Here is an 8053-nt window from a genome sequence, read left to right on the forward strand (position 1 = left end):
AAAGAACAATATGAAACGACCCTGAAGGAAAATCTAACAGAAGCAAAAAGAATCCATTTTCAATCCAAAAGAAGAGGTGCTAGAACAGAGAAATAAATAGAAGGAAAGAATGCGAAACAAAAATCATGCAGCAAAACAAAGCAAGAAATAAACGGATGCCAATAAAGAAGGACGTCATCGAAATGAATACAAAGAAAGTAGATTACCAATGTTGCAAAAACAAGAAAAAGGCTGTGGATGGAAGAGTTGTTGAAAAAACCTTAAAGAGAACAGTAAGGACAGCGCTAAACTATTTGGATATTTAAAGGCTCAACAGACAATGCAGGCCAGTGGTTAAAATTGACAATGGATCATGGGAAACACTTCACAGAACTAAATAGATCCAAAGAAAGAATTCGCATGAGATATAATGAAATAAGAATATCAACATATGATGAATGTTTACATATCATTCAAAAATGAACCAGAAAGAAACACCTGGCCCGGGTGTTTTTTTCTGTTTCAGCAACAAGCATCTACAACCTAATAGGTAGAATATGGGAGGCAGAAGAAATGTCCGAGGATTGAAAAGAAGGCAGAATTATACCAATATTTAAGAAAGAAGTAGTAACAAGTATAGAAGAATATCTGTACTGAGTATAACATTCTGACAGTCGTCATCATTTCACTTAATTCACAGAAAAAAATTGGTTTAAGATTCTAAATTAAATATAGCGGAGTCCATTCAAGGCTCCTGATCCTGAATTTCCTATCTCGAAGCTTAGGTAAAAGGACCGTTTATTTGATTACGAGTGCAGTGATGAACTAGTTTCAAACGCCGTCGAGCAGTTCAAAATTGATTACTATTTTATAATTCCTGAACGTCATATCCTCGGTAAATAAAGGATTTACCTTATTGTTTGAGTGCTATTCAATATTCTACTTTCTGTATGAGTTTCATAACATATCTAATGATAACTTTATGAAAGCCTGCATGGACGGTAAACAACTCTTTAATGAAATAACTTCAGGTGAAAAACAGTCAAGTGAAATATTAGAAATTATAGTCAAAAATGATCTCATTCTCTGTTTTCCAAATTTTATTCTGGCATTAAGAATTTTTTTAAACTTAGCTGACTTGAGGTACTTAAAAGAAGTTTCATTGAAGAAAATTAAAAACCATTAAAAGTTACTTAAGTGAAATATTACACAAAGAAAACCTTATAGATTTGGCCATGATTCTATCGAATCCGAATTTTCTGTAAAAATTGATATCACCGAAATTATTAACTTGCTTTCTATAGAAAATTTTTTTGCTTTTTGATTTTTTTTATAGAAGGCCAAAAACGTTAGTTTATAAATATTTATTAGGACTATTACATAGTCTTTGTATAAGGACCAATTTATATACTTCTCGTTTCACGAGATTTATGATTAGATTAACTCTTTGTTATTAGATTGTATTGTCTGTGAGTGAATAATGTTGTTTTTTTATTTCTAATTGTAAAATGTCTATTCTTTTGTATAAGATTTTATTTTTATTTTTTAGTATCTTGGTAAAGTATTTTGTCGCTGGCCAGCAAAAAATAAACTTTTACGTTTTAAATTTTATTGGCATTTTTATTAGTGTTTTACTTTGTATTCTCAGACGGTTAAATAAGTTATGTCATCGTCAAGAATTAATAAAAATACGATACATTCTCTAAGGGGGGTGGCACATTAGGTCTTCGCACATGGTCGGCTAACTCCCTAGGATTGGCTCCGATTTTGAGACGAAAATGTATAAAGCATGTGACGTCTATGATCATTAGCACATAAATTATTATGCAAGCTTGGGAGCTTGCGCCATCTATTCTTTATAGTAGACGAATGGAACCAAAAAAAGGAAACTGTAAAGAGCAGGTTAACTCGCCTTTCAACCAAATTAACTAAGGTCTCCTTGTATTTCTGTTATCCTAATAACAATCTTTGTAGTTGGTAACAATTTCCATCTCTGCAGGATAATGGGATGGAGTGGGTGTGAAATGTTTTGAAAAAAGTAAAAAAACAAGTTTATTTATAAAATATTTATTTTAATTTTTAAAAATCGACTATCAAAATGAAGTTAGTAAATAAGTGCCACAAGTAAAAAATAATTTTTACTGTGCAAGAATGGCGCTTTTAACTGTTTCTGTCTGACTTTTTTTGTATTTTTCACAACTACTGATAATTTTTTTTAAGTGTCTGGGCCTGGGTTATATGTAAGTAACCGTTGCGTGCCTCCTAGGTTTCATAGGTTAATTGTGACACTCCTGCTGTGGGAGTAAATGGTGTTGATAGTTGACTTCTGACCTTTACCTTGATGTTTCGCTCAGACATATACCTATGAATGGATTAGTCTGACAAAGGGGATGGGCAAACGATGTCCTGTAGTTTTCTCAACAATCCGGCATACCAGAGTTGGTGAAAGCCTTTCTGTAATTCTGTATATCGAGAAAAAGGCCAATAGAAAGTTTGCAATGTGTGACGATAAAGACCATGAGTCTTTCCTTGAGGGTTCTCTCGAATATTTTAGCCAGAACGTTTAGTCCTTTCGGGGGAACCTGTAACCCTAGAGAGCGCGTCCCCAGGCGGCGGATAGGGGAATGCCCTCACCGGCCTGTTTGCAGCTAGGCCGGCGGGTAGGTGGGAAATAAAATACCACCCGCGGACCAACAGGTGGGGTAGATAGGACTCCTAAGCCGTAGAGAAGGCAACTTATCTAAGAGAAGGATACTCTGATTTAAAACCCTGGTCCTCCATGTTGGGGGTTGAGGCATCGGGCCAACTCCTCGATACTCGGAAAAAATGATCAAAGTTAAAAATTTCAGCAAAAAGCCTTGGAATTCGGACGGATTAAACTATAAACGAAATTCGCAAAGAAAATGGATTATGAATTTGGGTGCTTGGAACATACAAGGAATAAGGACAAAACAAGAGGAGGTCTTCCGTGAACTGAGTAAAATGAAACTAGACATCTGTGTATTAACTGAAGTAAAGAAAAAAGGAAGAGGAAATGAAAAGATAAACGAATACCTGCATTTCTATAGTGGCGTAGAAAAGAGCGAACGAGCTAAAAGGGGAGTGTCTATAGCAATACATCAGAAACTGAAAAAATGTATTAAATCATGGCAAGAAATAGATGAAAGAATTATCCTCATGGAAATTAAGAAAAATGGCCATGAAATAGTGGTAATTGGAACATATGCACCGACGGATGACTCAAGGGTTGACAGCAAGGAAGAGTACTTTAACAAGTTAACAACTGTTCTAGCCACAATTAATAAGAAGAAAGAAATTTGGATCTTAGGTGATCTTAATGCAAGAACCGGAAAGAGCTCCAACAGTGAAATAATAGGGAGATATGGAGAAGACATTCTGAACGACAATGGCCAAAGATTAATAGATTTTTGCGAGGCACATTCTTTGAAAATATTAAATGGTTTCTTCCCCCATAAGAATATACATAAATTTACATGGACGCAGCCTACCAGGAATTTAAAATCAATAATTGACTATTTCATTCATCGTAAAGATTCTAAACTAAAAACGAAGGACGTGAAGGTGTTTAGAGGGCCAGAATGTGGAAGTGACCACCATATGATTATTGCAAAAGTAATGGTGACATTTAAGAGAGAACAATCAAGTCACAAAAATGATGAAGTAACAGACATAGGAACAACCATAGAAAACATAAAATATAACCTGGAAAGCTTTAAACAAGATTCGACAAAGTTCTTATATAAAATTAGAATAGCTCAGAAAATAAAAAATATAGAAACAAAGGACTTAGACCCTGAAAGTCTGTATGAGGTAATTAAAAAATATATTCATGGAGCGGCAAATGAAGCACTGGGAAAAGTTGAAAATCGGAAAAAAGGAAAACCTGAATGGTTGTCAACGGAACTAGAAGAGAAAGTTCTCAAGAAAAAACAAGCATATCACATATGGCTTCAATCCAAAGATCCTCAAGACAGAGAAATATACGCTAAATGGAATAGAGAAGTCAAAAAAGACGTGGATAAGGCGACAAATATAAACTGGGAGGCTAAGTGTGATGAACTGGACAGATTTATGGGTGGAACAAAAGTGGCGCAAGCTTGGAAAACATTAAAACAGTTTAGGAAAAATGAGAAAAATGAAGACAACATTTCTCTCATAAAGTTAAATGAATGGGAAGAATATTATACGAAACTGCTGAAAGAGGATAGAGTAGAGTACAGATGGGAAAAGATAAGGGAATTAATAGACAACAGAGACGAAAGACAGGAAATCCCTATAATAACATTATCTGAATTGACGGAAACCTTAAAAGAGGTTAAAAACGGAAAAGCCGCAGGGCCTGGAGACATTCCCATAGAGCTGGTTAAATATGGGCCGACTGCACTTTTAGAATTAATAGTAGACCTTTTCAATAAATGTATGTGTGGAGACCAGGAAATTCCTAGAGATTGGAATAAATCTTATATAAGCTCCATATATAAGACAGGGAATAAAAGAGACTGTTCCAATTATAGAGGTATTAGTGTGACGAGCTCTGTGGGCCGGTTGTACGGCAGAATATTAAAGAAGAGGGTTGAAAGACAGATACAAGATATTGAAGAACAAAGCGGCTTTCGTACCGGGAGATCCTGCCTTGATAATATATTTATCCTACGACAAATAATTGAAAAGCGTGTCGAAAGAAGTAGAGAGACCCATTTGGTATTTATAGACCTTGAGAAAGCATATGATAGTGTCCCGTTAAAGAAAATGTTTGAGGTCCTCAAAAGGTCCGGATTGGATTCGACGTATATCCGAGCGATATATAAATTGTACGAAAATGCAGTTAGTTGTGTAAAAATTGGAACCAGAACCTCAAATGAATTTAAAGTCACTAAAGGCCTAAAGCAAGGATGCTGTTTGTCACCGACACTCTTTAAAATATACGTCCAAGAAGCATTGAGGAATTGGAGAAATAAATGTAGATTTATGGGCATCGAAGTGGGACAAGAAACTCTGTATACATTGTTGTTTGCAGATGATCAGGTGGTGGTTGCAACCGATGAGGAAGATATAAATTATATGCATCGAAAATTATTTGAGGAATATGCCAAATGGGGGCTTACTGTAAACATAAGCAAAACAGAATATTTAAAAATTGGAGGAAATACCACAGATCTGAGGCTTGAAAACGCAGTCATAAAAGGCTGCAACCAGTATAAATATCTAGGAAGCATCATATCAGCAGATGGCAGAGTTAAGATAGATGTACAAAACCGAATAACCCAAGGGAAAAAATGCATCCGAATACTGAATTCATTACTGTGGTCTAATAAAATAAAGATGCATACCAAACTTCGCGTATACAGAGCGATTGTAGAACCAATTACCACATATGGTGCCGAATGTTGGACGATGACAAAGAATGAACGAGATAAAGTAGACGTTGTGGAAATGGATTATCTTAGAAGGTCATGTCGAGTATCGAGAATGGAAAGAATCAGGAATGAGGAAATACGAAACCGTGCAGGAATTAGAGATACTCTTTCAGATAGAATACAAGGAAGGCAATTACAATGGTATGGTCACGTGATGAGAATGGAGGAGGAGCGGTGGCCAAAGAAAGCCTTAATGTATGTTCCGCCAGAAAGAAGGAAAAGGGGAAGACCACCAAATTCCTGGAGAAGAGAAATTACAAAAACAATGCAATCTAGAGGCTTAGAAGAGGGAGATTGGAGAGATAGGAAAAGATGGAGGCTGAAATGCGGGAAGCGGCAATCGCCGTAGGACCCCCGTTATATGATGTGACGTTTAGTCGAGAAGTCAACCCGTATGAGTTAGGATTGGTTTGGAGTAAAATTGTAGGAAACAAAATTGTATTGACTACCTTCCAAGAAGTTGGAAAGTAACAGAGCTTAAGTGAAGCGTTGACTATTTTCGTCCAGGTAGTGATTGATGCCTGGCGGAAGTTGTTTCACGCAGTTCCTGGGAATCTTGTCAGGACTTGGTGAATTAGAGTTGCCTATTTGGCAGATTATAATGTATTTGTACATGTGTGTTGTTGTGAATACTCTCTCACTGGTTACACAGAAGGTCTCGTCGAATAGGGGATCGTTTGGAGTGGTAAATATGTTTTGAAGATGTGTTTTGAAGGTCTTGGCCTTCAAAAGTTAATTATTTGGATATTCACCACTAGGTGATCTAGGAATCTTTTTTGTGATTTTGAATTTTGACCAGAATGATCAACTACCTCGGTAGTCCAGGCTGGAATTGGTCCTAAGCAATTGATTTGCTTTAATATTTTTCACCTCCATCTTGATCTGGGACTAGATGCGGTTATACCTATTCTGTTTTAATGAGGGGGTAACGGGATTCTTGGAATTTACATAGAAGGTGCCTTTTGATTTTCTTCATGATATGTGGTGGAAACGGGTCATCTTGAGAACCGTGATACCTCCATCGATATCAATGCGGGAATCTAGATTACCTAACTATGGAGTATTATCCAAATCGCTTTTTAAATTTAACCAGCCACCCAACACTGGTACAAAAATCATCTTTTTTTGTAATTTTTTTATGAAATTTTAGTGCTTTTGCTTTCAGAATTCTCCAGATACAGGAATGTGTTTAGAACGCTCTTGCATAAAGCAGATGTAGAGAACCTTTTCCACCTTTAGGAATTCACCAACTCTTCATGTTTTTCGCTTTACTGGTCCAGATTCCATCGTCTCGAAGTGGCCACTATCCCTTGTTTTTGTTTGCTTAAGATCACCTAATCTCATATTATTTTAATATATACGCACTTGCACCTGACCAGTTTTGAGGTTAGACCACATACTCGGTGGTGTAGGAAGTGCAGGCCGGATTAGTGAGATTCTACTGTATTTTGTTCTAATCATCTTCGCTAGTAGTAAAAGTAAAAGTTTAAAGGAAAAAAAAATAAAGCAAAAGTTTATTCATCAAATATAAATTTATTTTGTCATGAAACTACAATACAAAAAATGTGATTTATAGAAAAAGTGACTTAGAAGAGGTTAAGTTATCTAAATTAGACCGGAGCGTGATGGTTTACTGTCTTAATTCAGAGACATTAGTCTAGTATGTTTCATAAGTTACTACGTTATAATATTTTGTGTTATGCTAAAGGGTTTGAGAAACAGAAAAATCGGAACACAGAAACGAACAACTTTTGATTTCAATGTGCCTCCAAATAAACCAATTTTTATACTGTATAAACAAAAAAAGTCAATAATTTTAATGTTAACAGACAAGAGTTGAAAAGAGACACAAAAAATAAAGAACCACTTAAAGTTAAAGGAAAAATCTAGAGAAACTTAGTACTCAAACTAAATAAATTATTGTGGTGTACTTTTTCTCTACATATTTTTATTATTATTGCTTGCATATGCTCAGAGTGGTCCAGACAAACTTAATACAAAATACAGACGCTGAAAGAAATCAAAAGTTATTTGTCTACGGTCAGAAAATGTTACATACTATCATTATAGGACAAATAAATGTGTATATACAAAAAAAATAGAAATGAAAACGGACTACCAAAGTCTTAAGTACCAAATTCTAAAGACTAAAAGATGAAATTTTCCAAACAATACATAAAAGTCCAAAAACATTGTAATTTTATTATTTTTCCTAATTTTGAAAATGAGACTTGCTTCTAAAACAATATTTTCCTAACATTGTAAATGGACTTTCTTGTACATGCAATTATCAGTTTGTAAACGTTCATAATCTGCTCCTAGTATTTGTGACATCAAAACGTTGGTAGTCCATTAAGAATATAAATAAGCAATCACTTAAACGACCGATACAATTTGCTGCCTCTCATATATTTGTCGAGCAAGTGGTCAATTTGTATCGGATTTTAATTCTAATTTAGCAATACAAAAATACTGGTTCACATGTAGGGACAAATAAAAAAAGTATAAAAACATGGAAATATCACATCTATATATGGATAAATCTACGGTAGAACAAGGAGTCATAAATTTCAAGTCGAATATATATATATATATATATATATATATATATATATATATATATATATATGTGATTA

The sequence above is a fragment of the Diabrotica undecimpunctata genome, chromosome 1 (assembly GCF_040954645.1).
Source record: "Diabrotica undecimpunctata isolate CICGRU chromosome 1, icDiaUnde3, whole genome shotgun sequence".
In the NCBI taxonomy this organism is placed as follows: Eukaryota; Metazoa; Arthropoda; class Insecta; order Coleoptera; family Chrysomelidae; genus Diabrotica; species Diabrotica undecimpunctata.